Raw genomic sequence first — 16,775 nt, forward strand, 5'->3', positions numbered from 1 at the left:
CCTCTCGAATTTTACGTGATGAAAGGGAATGGTTATATAAATTGAGAATTTACAATAAAGTCCCTTGAGTTCTTCCATAGATCAACACTAGCCTAAGAACCCGCGAGTTTCGCGGGTGGCTTAATACCAACTAAACACATAATATGTTGTTAAATCTTACGGTCCAGTACTGTTTTATACAACCGGTTTTCGGTATAACGTTTGTCGCGATTTGATATTTTAAAAACTGACCAACCGAAAGTTGAGAAAAAACTGGCTATGAAACCAAACCGATGACAGGTTTTCACAGTTTTAAACCGAACCATAAACACCCCTAGAACCTGCAACGAAGGCGAAAGCCAGCAGTTGACCTAACACTTTATTCTTTTAGAGTTAAGTGTCATTTTCATCCATGTGGTTTGTTCACTTTTACCATTTCAGGGGTAAAATGACATTTAACTCCCTTTGAAAAGAAGTGTACACTTCATGTCTAACATCATGGTGAGGTTATACATACACATGTTCAAAATCCACCAAAAAGTAGATAAGAATGTTATAATATCATGGTAAGGTTATACATACACATGTTCAAAAACTTCATGCCTAAAATTTGTTGACGATTTCGAATAATATAATCTAAACAATGAAAACTCAAAATTCATAATGTTCATTTAGTAAAATAATCAAATATGACAATACTGAAATAAGATAAGAATGTTATAACATCACTTATAGCGCAAATGCTAGAAACGATTGTGCGAGAATACTCATTAACATGCAAATTGTAATTCACAATTACCTTTTTGGCTAAGTTTAAATCCATATCCAACTATTATTGTGTTATTCATGTTTCAAACATCATAAAATTTACAACACATGGTTTATAAAAAGAACCTTCATTGCACCTAACTATCAACTTCAACACTTCTTAACTTGTATATTTAACGTCTTTTTATTAGGATCCACACTGCAAACAACAAAAGAAAAATGTAAAGTTATTTACTTTCTAGACATATGAGTATGAATGTAGAATGATCATATAGCAAAGTTTCACAATTAGCAAGAAAAGGAAGATCTGGTAACCCATAAACATGGAGAGATCCTAACATACTTACTACTTTGGGATAAAAAAAATTGCTGTCAAAAAATATAAGACAAAATATTATATTATGAAATTTTATAGGACATTTCGGAAAATTTGCATCATATAATTATATATAAAAAGTCGACATTTAACTATAATGACTTATCACTGTGTATTATAATATATTATACATATAAATATTTAAAAAAAATTCTACATATAAAATAGCCACCAGTGTATTATAATATATTATACATATAAATATTTAAAAAAAATTCTATTGTATCGCTGTTTATAAAATAGCCGCCCGCTATTTATCCTAATTGGCTATGTAGCATATAGGTACCTTATCACTATTTGTCGCTATTCGCCATTAGCAACTAAGAACCCTTGGGATGTTTACAAAATGTTAGCTTTTTATGGTTCCAGACTGGACCAAAAACAGGTTTCCCATAGGGTCTTGAACCTATGACCGGACCGTTGCTTGTATACTCGAATCTTTTTTACGAAATACAAATACTAAGTTGTATACACACAATTATAGGTTGTATTGTATATTAGTCGATATGTTGCCGAAAGATAACCTAACAATGTGGCTTGTGAACCATATAATTATGCAATAAATTAAAACCTTAAACTGATGAAAGATACCTTTAAAGGGTCATTGGCGGTCTTCTGAAGCCTATCAGAAAGACGAATATACCCAAAAGACCAGAAAACCGAGAGGAAAGCAGCCACAATACCACCAGCAGTAGCATAGAATGTTGCTGGCGATGTGATTTTCCCAGTAATCACAACTGAAAACGAAAGAATGACCACAACTACAATTGTACACACAAGCTGTCTCGGGTATGAAAAGCCCACATGAACTTACCTTGCAAGTAAGGAATTTACAAAATGTTATAAAAGGAAATATACGATTATTGTTTCTTAAATTCAAATAGTCCCATGATTCTCCTTACCATGTTCTTGTGCAATTTCATTCCAATCAAGCTATATTTCTTCGGTTTTATCAGTTCTACAACCATAGCCCGGTGCTCTCGGCTATGAATTAGAGTATATACTGCAACACCATAATTAAATTTGCAAACGACTCACCATTAAAAAAAATAATTTAAGGAAAATGAAAGAAAAAAGGACGCATATACACCACATAAATCAATGTACGACTTCTTTTATCTTTGATAAATGAAGACCATACCACTTATTTCTTTCCAATTCTGTTTCCTATAAGCACTTGTTAATCGTTATTTATAATAATAAAAATGAAAAAAAACATACTTTTTGTGATTATTAATTCATGTAGCTCACCTCAAAATAGCATGATATAATACCCATTTAGTTATTAGAACATAACAAAAGTAAGACAATCTTACTAAAATAGTACCTTGGTTTAAAAAAGCGTGAGACGCTCCGAAGCGTTTTGGTTCCAAAATCTATAAGCGAGAGCTTCACGTATACGAAGCGCTCAAAATTAAAAAAAATATTGTACACATCAATATGACCTATTCTACTTGTTAATCAATAATAAACACAAAAACATGATTAAAAACACACTTAACACATAGAATGAGAAATAGGAAGACAACGGCTGATAGAATAGAAGGAGAAAGAGGAAGACAGCGGCTGATATGTTAAAAGACAGCGGCTGATTATTAGGGTAAAGAAGTAGGGCCTCATTTACACCCTATTTAAAGACTATAGGCCCTAAAAAATGGCCCAAATATGACCTGATTGGGCTGAAGCGTCGCTTCAAACCATCATCGCTTCGCGCTTAAAGCTCGCTTCAAAACGCTTCACGTGTTGTAACGCTTCAGACCAAAAAAGCGCTTTTCCAAACGCTTCAGTGCTTCAGCTTAAAGCGCGCTTAAAGCTCGCTTTTTTAAACACAGAACAGTACTATGAATCGGGAATCTACGTAAATGAGCATTGTTATAATTGTGAATCTACAAAACGGTGGCTCTTCAAATACAACATAGTTAACTTCTACAATCATTAATAATCTTTCTAAACATAATCACTAATCTACAATCACTAATAATGTTCCACAAATCTTATCGGATATCCATGAATCCCCACTAATTATGTTTTTTTTTTTCAATGTATACTGACTTTGATGACTTGGATCTCATCAATGACAGAAGGAAGTCATCTTTGTAAAATGCATGCGGGACCCCCATGGAAACCGTTATAAGAGCATGTGTGATTGCACATGAATTGGCTAAGATATTTTTCAGTTTACAGATACCAACAAATTTGTAAAAAGCTTAATATATCATAAACATAAAATTATAAAACATTAATGAACGAAAACGTTATTAAGAATACCTGAACATTAAGATGACCTTGAACCAACTCCATTGTTGAATAGGTTGCTGACATGGCAATTATTTCAGCGGTCAAGCACAAGCGTTGTCTTTAAGCCATTACAGAGAGGTGAGTTCACTGAAACAAAAGATAAAAAAAAAACATTTTTTACTAAACATAGTTTTATTCTAAATGGTGAGTTAACTAAGTAATATCACTAAAAAAGTATGATGTGTCGTACCATTTCCGGTTGATGTCGAATGGCAAGGCTTTTATTACTATACAAAAAGAACAGATTGACCCATCCAGTGTAATAAAAGCCGAGAAGGGCCCATCCAAACAACACCAACATAGAATTAAATATACAATGCCAAAGACACTTAAGCTAAACTAAAGAATAACCAACAAAAACACTAAGAGCTTTTATCATTTGGGATAAAGTTAGACTACCAGCTCTATTGCCAAATTGTAATCTTGGTGCGATTCGATAACCAGAGGTATGTCGTCTCTTTAATGTCTTCAATGGTTTTGGTAACAGAGCTTTCCTTATCATTCCGAATGATCCATAGGCACCAAATAGTAGCATATGAAAACAGAGATAATCAGTTGTCTTGTAGTCTTGTTCGAGTTCCATTCAACAGCTCGTTTGCGGCTCACTTCCCATATGAAAGTATACAGTCACACCTGAATAAAAGTGTCTAAATAAACATACAAGTAACTTACAATAAAAAATAACAATAAAAAGATGAAAAAAAGTTATAAACAAAATCATCCCATGCGGGAGTACACATAACAGCTTTAGGTTCCCCGCCAAAATATTTACATAATCTGGCTCATATTAGTAAGTTGGTGGAAAATTTAAAGCGCCATTTTGCCAACCATCATATGCACTTTCTTGCTGCAGATTTATCATAAATTTACTAAAAAAAACAAAAAATATGTAAGAAAAAAACTTTTATGCGCTTGATAGCTAAATGCAACAATATTTACCCGTTTACTTATAACGGGTCAAACATTACAATAAAAATGACCAAATGACTCTATGCTTGGATACTAAATTTTGAGTACATTTATCATTATGGTGTAATATTTGAGTAAATCAAACATCACAATAAAATTTTATTCCAGTAGAACCTAAAAATAGCTTTAGAATAATGAAAAATAAAAAACAAAAAGAGACTACATGTGTGTTTGAAGCCGCCAAGACTTCATTTCTAAGATTATATGTCGAATACCTATTGCAAGTTATCGGTCCAACAAAATGTTAGCGAAACTCGTTTTTCAGTAAATTAATTTCATGACATCACCAACCAAATGCAATGAACCCATCACAAGTAGGATGAACTCGGTACCAACCGATACTGGTACCGTCAATCCCAAAAATGGGTACCGGTACCGAAAATACATGGTACGGTACGGAACGGTATTCGAAGGTAAAAACCTATAATGTCCCATGCCGATACTAAAAAAAGCCAAATGTCGTTACCGAAAATATTTTGGTTCGGGAAATTTGGTATCGGTACTGGTACTATTTGCTCATCCCTAATTTTCACAAGAACCTAACAAAAGTAAACAACCCATTCAAGGGTGGATTCAATATATGTTTCATCTTTATTGTATTAAATAAGAAATTAATAAAAGTATAAACGGGTACGATTAATTAGCTGAAATTGAACATACCGGTTCTGTTTAGCAGCATTTCTCCACCACTTAATAGCCAATGGAAGTAATGAAAACACCATGCTGTTTTCAAAACATTTAACAGTTCTTTCATTATAATATTTTCCCTCAATAGAAGCCAATTCATTGTTGTTGGTATTCCCTGAGAATCATCATCACCAAAACTTTCAATGTTTTCTTATGAATTATTACTTTATTAGTGTCAACTTTAAACTTTAAGACACTTTGACCTATTAAACCTACAGTTTTAAGTTAATTTTACTTGTTCGTGTACATACACTCAACAATCTTTGGCCCATTAAAGACATTAAAATCAAAATAAAAACCAATACCTTGACATCGATCATCTCATTAATCTGAAGATGCATCTGAATCGCCTTGTCTTTCGTGTTCCACAGTCGTAATGAACTCGGACAACTTTATGCTCCAACGCCATTGCTCGAGCAGTCGAGCCGCTGCCTCTTCGGCTGTATTTCGTTGTATTCAGAATCATCTCTACTTTAAGCTTCTTCAACGCCTCTGTTTTCTGCAAAAAGTTCAAACGACATGAAATCACAAATCGAGCTTTGTTGAAAGCTTTCAAATTACACATAAGCAGACGGAAATATGTGTAAATAGAACACGTAAAAAACCTATACAATTCAGAACAAACTAAAAAACCCTGAACATTAGTGTTACGGATTTGTAAAAAAAAAACCCACAAAATCTACAATTAGGGTTTTAGAACTTTTATAATTCACCAAAATTTATACATACGTACAACGATTAAAGCAATATAACGTAAATGATGTGTGTGTTATAGTCAAGGAAATCAAATAACATATATCGATCAATCATTAGGGTTACAGATTTGTATAACCCCGACAAAATCCACAACGATTGATCAAATCAAAAAGTAATTTGACCTAAAACTAACAAATAAGATGGATTGAGAGCACCTGATAAATTCTGCCTCTAATTCTATAAACCCTAGTTTTTGCTTTCAATCAATTTCTCCATAAAGACGGGTTGCTTTCAATCGCGATTGAAATGAAGAAAGCTTGGGGTCTGGAGATTGCAAATAACAGATTATCTATGGAATGAAGATCTTAGAATATTTGTAAAGAGGCGACAGAGGGACAGAGGAAAAAGAGAGGGCTTGTGGTGGTCGCATGTATAAAGAAGATGGCTACAGATGCTGTAGATACGAAGGCGGCCATGGATGCTTGAGAGGGAGACGTCATTAGGGTTTGTGATATGAAACGTATGAAAGTGTGAAGGAAAAGAGCGAAGACATAGGCTAGTGTGTTTTTAGCGCTCAAATTTTCTAAAGATGGAGTAAGAGGATGACAGGTGGCAAATAGTGGTTTAAGCAAATGACAAGTGGCACCAAAGTGTTTTGTTTTAATATAGATAATAGATGTCCATAAATTAATATGTTATAGTTTTGTATATCACATAGTGCCCCCCTCAAGTTTCACCAAAATAAATTCTAGGGTTGTGCAATTGTTTAGAACCAGACCGAACCGAACCGAACCGAACCAGAACTGTTAATTGCTAAATTTAAGAACCGGAACCGAACCGTATTATAACGGTTCCGGTTCGGTTCCGAACCGGTTAAACAGTTCTCGTGTAAATTGTTCTTGTGGGAACCGGTTGACAGTTAAATCGTAAAATTAACAATTCAATAAAAACAAATCAAACCATTTAAACATTAACTAAGAATTGCAACATTCAAAGTTCAAACCAACTAAAATAAAAGTAGCAAAGCAACAATAAAAAATTTCAAGCCATAAAACAAACTCTAAATAAAACTATTGTGTTAACAATTAAAACAAACATCTTCAAACTTCATTTGATCTTCATCCTCTCAATCTTCTCATAAACATCTAAATGAAACCAAGTGTTAGCAATTAAAAAAATAAACAAATAATGCATCTACTGTATTTGGTTCACGTGAATAGATTGATCAGTAATGCATCTACTGTATTTACCAAGCGATACACTATTTATATACACATTTACAATTCGATCAACATTGATTTGATTATTTTTGTTCAATTTTTATTTTCACATACAGAAAACTATATGTATCAGAAAGCAAACATCTAGAAAGAAAATATATATATACAATCATAAAAAAGGTCATGTAGAATAGCGTACCTGTATTTGCAGGGTCTTGATGGAGATGTACTTGTATGATAACAATTAGGGTTAGAGTTGAGAGATGGAGAAGAATTAAAAGATGAAAGATGAGATTGTGGAATGAATATAAGAGGAGGGCATAAGAATTAGGATGGTAGTATGATGTTGAAAAGCCCATTAATAAAATAGGGTTTTAAATATTTATAATCCCAACTGGCGGTTCTTTAACTGGAACCGTGGTTTTAACTGGAACTGAACCGGGAACCGTTTTTACCCAAATTTAAGAACCGAAACCGGACCCTATATACAAAAATACGGTTTGGATCTAGCGGTTCCGGTTCGGTTCCCTGGTTCTGACGGTTCTGAACCGTATAATGCTCAGCCCTAATAAATTCGTTGTGATTACAACCATACTTCGTCTCGTGCACGCAAACTAGATTCGGTAATTTCTCACAAAATAAAATTGGGTAGGAAGAATTTGGGATGTTACATTAATACCCTTCTTAAAATAGGATTCGTCCTCGAATCCCGCTAGTCAAAGACCATACATGTCTGCAACCTCACCCCTACACGATTGTGTTTTTTTTTATGTGACACCCGCTCACTATAAAACATCACCGCACTGAACTTTATCCTTGCTTAAAGTACCATATGTTGTAGTCAAAGGAACATTCGCAAGAAACTCGTGCATCATTTATCAAATTCCTGCTAATGTGAAGCACTCCTCCTACCAAGTTGATGATCTCAAGAAACTTGTCGTTAACTTAATACATCCACTTTCGTAGATTCAAAATCTACTCCACCAATCGTTCTTGTTTTTCTCCTGAATTTTAGCTTTCAACGTTCACCTCTAACATTCGCTGTCTCGTCTCCACCGAGCAATATTAATTCCTCTAAAATTCTCAATAACATGCGACAACTAGGTATTCTACCGGAAGCCATTCTGTCTCAGGTCGTCATACGCGTCACATGGTGTTGAATCCCTTGGCACCGCCATAGATCTAGCATGGTTGGATTGCTAATTGCCTTCGTAAGGAAACGATACGTTCCACACCCATACATTCATAGCTCGGGTTAGGACCACACGTCCTAATACTAACCTAACACACAATAACATCACATATATGCACACCGCCAAGAACACAATCAAGTGTCACAACACCTTACATTATATCTCTATACAATCTGTCACTAATTTTGATGGTCCATTATCTTAAGGAGGTGGTGCATCACCTCTCCTTTGCATATCTCCATAGACACCGTTACTATCAACAACATCGTCGTCATCCCATCCGCATATAAAGTCTGCCGATTGCCATCCTTTTCTACGGAACCGTAGCATCCGTCGTCTGTTACATTCGTCTGTCGTCTCGTCCCAACACTAGCATCATTGACTTTCTAAGTCTTGGAAAGCTGCGTTAATAAAATTGTAACAACCCGAACTTTCAATGTTAGTCTTGTTTAACTTCGTGGCACTTGACTTACATCACCACTCTTCATGCTCCACTATTCGGCATCATTATGCCTATGTTGCGTAAACTTGTTTTAATTGTTTTAATTATATCGAATTACTATGATAATTGGATTGTGAGTTTCTTACATATTATTTGTTACACTCTCAACATTAAATCATCCTGGTCCACACTCGGCCGAGTACTCCCTAAGCCCAACCGACCCTTAGCCCATCTCCTCCTTATTTGTTACGTTAGTGCATGAGATGGGACACCCACACAACCCCTTACAAAATATTACAAACCCTAAAACCCTTTTTCCCCTCTTGCGAACACGGTAGAGATTTTTGTGCCATCGTATCCTTCAATCAAGTTTCTTTGAGGGTCCCTTGGCACCACTCTAACACACGATCTCATTGGCTCAGGTTGGTGAATTTATTTTGGTTAACCCTTTGATTGACTACTTGTGATTAGATATGAACGTGTTATGTGGTTATTTGATTGAACATGATTTTTCATTCAATTTAGGAGTATTGCTAGATATTTCTATTAACAACTAATGAAATCGAATTAGAGGTGGTTGTAATATTAATCGATGTACTTGGGGGGAGGGGTCCGCTTCGGGGTTGTCCGTTATTTGGTTAATCGGCTCTGTTTTATCATATGAAAAGGGATGATTGTGTGATTTATCATGATCTGTAATAATGGTTCCATAACGGTGTAATTGATTGGTAAATTGTTAGTGCATAGGATCTACATGAATTGTCAGAGACCATGTGAATGAATTGAATTTAGTTAACTAAAATATATGAAAGAGACAATTAAGTGTTAGGGATAAGTGTTACATAATTACATGTAATGGGTATGGCAATTGATAGGGACCATGCAAATTGAATGAACTAGTATAATGTCGTGTAAAAAAAAAGAATTAATGCACTGATTAATATGAACTACCGATTAGGATGAACATTAGTGTGAGGGTTGCATTTGATATGTACATGAAATAAATGGTATGCGTTATATGTTGGATCCAATGTTAACTGATGTTGATATGTACTAATGAATGGCAAGGAATACATGAATGTATGCATGCTATTTTTCATATGATCAGGGAATCAATAATAGAATAGGTTATTTTTATGATGATCAACCAAAGATTTTGGGGTAATTGCATGTAAAACGGAATGATATGGTAGGTTAACTGCGGACTCGTAATATGATGTTTCGGACTTTGAGATTGAATGACGAATGTGCTATAATAATTGGTATGAATCTTGAAGTTTTGTTACTTGATAAATCTTGATATTAATTGGCATTGTGGATATTCATCACACTGATTACATCGTATAACTACATGGTGTAAATGATATAACTAAATTGGGCCATATGCTTATGCACATAATGGGTCACGTACAAAGAGTTGGACCGGGGGAGGTGACACTAGCCACAGAACTCAGTCACTGAATTCAATGGCCCAACCCCGAATTGTACAACCCCGGAGTGGACTGTACCACCGAAGCCCTTTTGCACCTTGGGCCGCAAATCGTAAAGTGGACTTTACCGTGCTAGGCCGCACAGCGGGTTGCAACACCTAGCTGGGCTGGGAACTAGTGGACTATACATACCCACTGTGCACTTGGGCCGGTACCTTTGGGCCTCACAAACCACTTGCGGTACACTCGAACGGGGCTTGAATTATTGTGAAAACATACTTGCATGATAGAGGTTAAGTATTGACAACATGGATTGGATAGGTTGTGTAAACGAACAGTAGGTGAACCAAACACTTATTTTATGACTTTATGTTGTGTGCTAAAAGGTTGGATTGCATGAATGAATGTTATAACTAGCATGGCAATATGTGGTGTTATTTGTATGATACGTATAAAGGATGATTTGGTATAAGTAAATTGCCATGCATGGGTCAAACAGTTCGATTTCACACCCACATTGGGCCACTAGTATCGGGCAGAATGTTGCAAGTTGGGCCGAGTAGTATAACAATTCATGGACACATACTTAAGTGAGCAAGGGTAAACTATTGCATGTTAGTGTATTATGGAATTGAATATGTGTCACTGTATGTGTTTTGTTTTAGAGCGGAGTACATGTTAAGTGATTACTTGATGAAAATGGATTGGGTGTTAACTATTATGATGCGTGCAATATGAGTGCTTCTTGTACACAACATGAATGCGGAATATGTGATTTTTGTGCATGTTAACTGATTTTCTTTGGTAACCACGGTAGGGTTTGGTTGACCAACTTGGAATGGGTAAAGTAATGTGACATACCGAGTAATCTAAGGTGAGTTCACTACATTCGAGCATGCGTCCCAGTGGTTGGGGACAGTCAGTGGCTTGGGTAAAAACGGGTATATTGGTTAATATTCTCACCTATCATTTTTGTAAGTCCCTTATTACGTTACCTGGAGGGTAACGGGTATTAGTTGGTAGCGCTACTTAGGTTTGGCACCCTCACACCGCTCCTAGAGAGGACGGATGTGAACTAATGACCCAGTCGGGCCCAGTACTGGATAGGAGTACGTGGGAAAGGGCAGTCATGTATTTCAGGAGCCGTCTTGTTCGGAATTGAGATATTAACAATATTACTTGCATTTGTCAGTGAACTGTTTTACATACAACTGGTAACAAACGTTTTCTAAAACTGTGAACTCGCCAGCTTTGTCTGATACACTTGTTACATGCTCGCAGGTCGTTAGGTACTTGGGAACAGGAGCTTGCTGGCTGGAGGGCGTGAGTGGTCATGGTTGCATTGATGGGTTTATTTATCAAACATTTATTTACTATGGATGTTTGGAAAGTATTTACATTATGTTACGTTAACGCTTCCGCTGAACTTGATGGTTTTTGAATTACTTATGTTTGGATTTTATTACTATTAAATGATGAAACTTTATTTTAAACTTATGGATTCAATGTAATTGGTGGCTCATTACTAGTGGTCACACGCCTAACAGGGACACTCCCTAAGTGGTAATTTGAGGGTGTGACAGTTTGGTATCAGAGCCACTGGTTATAGTGAACTTGTTTCCGCTACCGCTACCGGAACAATACACGCCTCTTGAGATGAATCAGAAGTCGCGAAGGAATCAAGGTTCGTGCTTGATCATGTTAAACGAATGAAGGATGCATGTTTTGGATGGTGGTTGCGGCGCAGTAGGGTTTCGCGAAGATGATGATGAAGATCCTCTCGAATTTTACGTGATGAAAGGGAATGGTTATATAAATTGGGAATTTACAATAAAGTCCCTTGAGTTCTTCCATAGATCAACATGTCCATAAATTAATATGTTATAGTTTTGTATATCACATAGTGCCCCCTCAAGTTTCACCAAAATAAATTCGTTGTGATTACAACCATACTTCGTCTCGTGCTCGCAAACTAGATTCGGTAATTTCTCACAAAATAAAATTGGGTAGGAAGAATTTGGGATGTTACATTAAATATATAAAAAAGCAAGCAAATGTATACTTACTTCATCAAGTTGTACATCAGCATAATTAATTTCAACACCATTTTTTCCAAGAATTGTTAAATGGAAATAATTTCCAAAACCTCTTGTGAATATTAAATAAAAACCGGCCTCCAAGTGAAACAAACAAACTAACAATAACATCAAAACCAATGGAGAAACCGACTTTACCAAACAGCGTTTCAATCTTGGCGTGAAAGATTTTGTTGCCTACATCTATAATGGAAATTATATCATCGGACGTATAATCATAGAAATTTGCCAGTATAGAGTCAGGAATGACCTGTATAAATATTCAAAAAAATAAAAAAAATGTTACTTTGTTAATCAGTTCATAAAACATAAATTTAATAACATCAATAATATGAAAGAAAAAATAAGCTTACAACAAAGTTAGATGTTGTAGATAGCTGCGATGTCCAGAAAGAGCTTTGAAACACACCATCAATGAAATGTATTACTTTGAATATAGATTTATCAACAGGATTGAAGAGCACCAAACATCCTTTTTTGAGTTGTAAATGTTTCACAACATTTGACCAACCATGGAAAAAGAAATGTTTTCCTTTGGCTTCACTTATAGAAACATTAAATTTTCGGCCATCTTGAGTTTGTATAATAACATTTTTTGGTGTTTTATCGTTACCCCACAATTTGGATGCAGCGTCCGAAGGAATCGCCTAATAAAGAAGTAATCCAAAATAACTTCTAATTAGAATTCTTATTTATAAAAAATAAGGTAATTTTAAATTGTATAACAACATAAGAATAAAAAATAAATTTAATAATTGTTTGAATTTATATAATACCAGTAAAACTTCGTCCGCTCCATTCATGTGTCTACAAAGAAAGGTTCTCTACTACTGATTGAAAAACTTAAGGTATTAATATAATATAACTTGTTAATGGGTATTATGCACAAGAAAGTCTAACATTAAAAAGAAAAAAAATACCTAGAAGAACTTTCAGCCATATTATAAAGCTACAAACACATGTAACGTAGAAAAAACAATTAAAAATACATATACTAAAAATTTAAAAAATTAATTATTTTTTTTATTCCAGTCATAATATAAGTTGATTACTGTAACAACATATATGAAAAAAATGATTTGTGATAATATATTCTTATCAACAATGTTATAATATATGATTACTTAAAAAATATAAATTAAAACACATACCCAAACGTTATCAAGCATGTGATAATATATTCTTATTGGTTTAAGAACATGTTACATCATTCATGGTTATCAGTTATATGAACAACAATGTTATAAAAATGTAAAAATAATAATTTCTTACACAATAATAGGTTTAATAAACATACACAACTTAATTATCTTACCTTGTAGATTTAATCGACAATCAACACCAGCCGAGTTGAATTGATTCGGACAACTTTAGATATATAAACAAACTCTTTTGGTATCATACAGAAAACCAAGTTCCATAATATATGTATATATATATATATGAGACATATAGTAAGATATAATAATTCAATGTTATTACAAATCTTTTGAAATTTTATATAACTAATGAAGATACATGTTTCCAAATATATGTATTGACAGAAATAAATTGTAATTATTCCCTTCTAATTTGTTACAATTAGATGGAAGTTTCTAAACATAAAATATCATTACGAAAATAAAATGATTCTTGATCAACCATTATAATAGTCAAATGTTATTGAATAAAAACATAAAATATATCTTGATAATCATCAATATCTTTAGGTTAAATTTATTACTTTTTTATTTTTTAAGTTATATGCTAAAGTAACATGAATTTCACATAACCACGTCATAAGCATATTAAAAACATATACATATTACCAAAAGACTTGTCTAACAAACCATAAGTACTATCCCAAAGTTTCAAAACAAACCAACCATAAAACCACATTTAATATTCATACTTAACCATCTAACATAACATAATAACCAACATTCACGAACGGCCTCTTTTCTTTGTGATCTTGGGTACGACTTTGGTCAACATCAAACGCTGAGAAGACTTCACGTACGTAAAGAAAAGAGTAGAGCCAAAGTCGATGTAATTCAATTTCAAGAAAGCTAGCCACTGTTTAAAACCATACCGGAAACTTTTCCCAGACTTCTCGCCTCTTGTGCCCAACTTAAGTAGTTCACATTTTTCGTTATGAATTGTAACATGCTGCGTGTTGTCAAGAGAAAGACACAAATGGCTTGAAACATCAGTAGGTAAACGCTGAGAAAAAAATTAATGGATTAAATATCTTGTTTAGTAATAAGTTATGTCTCCTGTATTATGTTATATTTTAAGGAAAAAATAATATTATAAAATTTACCAGTCTCCTTTCGGCTTTCTTGGTGAATTTAATTACATCATTTTCTTTGAACTTCCCTGATGTACAACATTTACGGCCAACATGAGCGGCGGAAGATATCATGGATCTGAATGACTTACACCTTGGTTTAGCCTACATAATTGAATAAGAGACAATAAGTGTAAAAACCATATATATAAAAATGTACAACTATAACATAAACAACCTTTGTCGAAAGCACTTTATCTCCAACAAAAAGGTTAGATTTTACCTTAGGATGAACCTACAAAAACATAAAATATTTAACATACCCAACTGTATTTAAATTTATTGAAAATAAGTATAAAATAAAAATAGTATATAACAAACAACCTTTGGAGATACAGTCTTGTGACCAAATATAATCTTTGACTTTCTTTTTCGGTCATGCTAAATAATAATGAATGATAAACATATAAGTATAGAACACGAAGCAGTATATAATATATAACGGACATTGTGAAACACTTACGTGAGACTGAAAGGCATGAGAGGAAAATGAAAACCGGTTAGATTCAGCAACTATATGACCACAAAGATCTTCATCAACATCACTTTCGTTGGTAATCACCCTCTCTTTGTGTTCCGACTACAAAAAAATAATATTAAAAAACAACAACAATCTTAACTTCAATATTAACTAATTACCTCATATTATGAAAAAAGTATATTGTAAGCATAATAACACTAACCGCAAGCAGTAAATCAAATCCACCATCCCCGTAAATAGGATCATCCAACACAACAACGTCAACCTTCTTGAAATACATTTGAGTACCGGTTTCATGATTAAAAACGGACAACTCAAAAGCCTCATATCCAGCCATTGTAAAAATAAAAGTAGTCCGAGATTCTAATTCAAGATCCGTAATCAAATTAGACCATCCATCAGTGAAAGCACACTTGTCGGACAACATCTCCATCTTCACATTCCAAAACCTATCACCGATATAAACAGTTGCTGATCCACCTTTATAACTGCTGCCGTAAAACTGTCCCCAGAATTTGTCCGGCATGACTTGTAAATTTGTTAACAATTATGTTAAACAAAATATTCACATAACAAAATTGAGATAAAAAAATTATTTTATATACAGTACTTACAACGAAATCATCATCAACTCTAATGGAAGTGATAAAAGAGTTACCCAAAACACATGACTTAAAGACATCGAGATACCATGTAGATTGTCACACCCCCAAATTACCACCTAGGGAGTGTCCCTGTTAGGCGTGTGACGACTAGCAATGAGCCACCAATTACATTGAATCACCAGTTTGAAATAAAGTTTCATCATTTAATAATACTGAAATCCCAAACATAAGTTGTTCAAAAACCATAAGTTCAGCGGAAGCGTTAATGTATCATACTGTAAATACTATCCAAACAACCTCAATAAATAAATGTCTGATAACTAAGTTCATTAATGTAACCATGACCACTCTCGTCCTCCAGCCAGCAAGTTCCTGTGTTCCCAGTACCTAAGGACCTGCGAGCATGTAACACACGTATCAGACAAAGCTGGCGAGTTCACAGTTTTAGAAAACGTTTGTTACCCGTTGTATGTAAAACAGTTCAATAACCAATGCAAGTAATATTGTTAATATCTCAATTCCGAACAATGACGGCTCCTGAAATACACGACTGCCCTTCCCACGTACTCCTATCTAGTACTGGGCCAGATTGGGTCATTAGTTCACCTCTGTCCTCTACAGGAGCGGGGTGAGGGTGCCAAACCTAAGTAGCGCTACTAACTAATACCCGATGAGGGACTTACAAAAGATGATAGGTGAGAATATTAACCAATATACCCGTTTTTTACCCAAAGACTTATCCCCCCATGGAATACCCACTGACTGTCCCCAACCACTGGGACGCATGCTCGAATGTAGTGAACTCACCTTTGGTTTGCTCGGTAAGATTATGTACTCGTTTATCAGCTGTTCAAACACGTCCTAGAATTGGTACCGATAATGATCAGTTTTGTGTCTACAATAACTATCTATCTCAAGTAGAATTAATTCGTATATCCCATGCTCATGTAATCATAAAATTATTGTACATTTATCGCAATAACACATAAAATACAAATCGTAACAGTCAGTCTATCAATTTAATATCCGTAAGCAATTACTCAGCATGTATTTGATTCATAAGTAAGTCAACTTCCCGATTTCATGTTTCTCACACATATAACACTCACACCAATTCTTTGGGCCACATAACAACTCGTACCACAATATGCCAGCCGACCAATGGCTTAACTGCCCCTTAAAGTACTCATGTTAGCATACAACCCA

General features: G+C 34.5%; 1 long non-coding RNA gene across 4 annotated transcripts; it reads right to left on the reverse strand.

The window, feature by feature from the left end:
* Positions 1–703: 703 nt before the first annotated feature.
* LOC118492238 lies at positions 704–5,729 on the reverse strand. Of its 4 annotated transcripts, XR_004892725.1 has the most exons (8): positions 5,383–5,724; positions 5,051–5,192; positions 3,821–4,054; positions 3,612–3,648; positions 3,392–3,508; positions 2,026–2,126; positions 1,715–1,937; positions 704–946 (listed from the first exon to the last, which is right to left on the reverse strand). It is a non-coding gene; the product is annotated as an uncharacterized LOC118492238 (long non-coding RNA). The 4 variants fall into 4 exon arrangements; XR_004892727.1 differs by having other exon boundaries at positions 1,715–1,932; positions 3,612–4,054; positions 5,383–5,729; XR_004892724.1 differs by having other exon boundaries at positions 3,612–4,054; positions 5,383–5,729.
* Between the last annotated feature and the right edge of the window lie 11,046 nt (positions 5,730–16,775).

This window comes from Helianthus annuus, chromosome 5 (genome assembly GCF_002127325.2).
Source record: "Helianthus annuus cultivar XRQ/B chromosome 5, HanXRQr2.0-SUNRISE, whole genome shotgun sequence".
Lineage (NCBI taxonomy): Eukaryota > Viridiplantae > Streptophyta > Magnoliopsida > Asterales > Asteraceae > Helianthus > Helianthus annuus.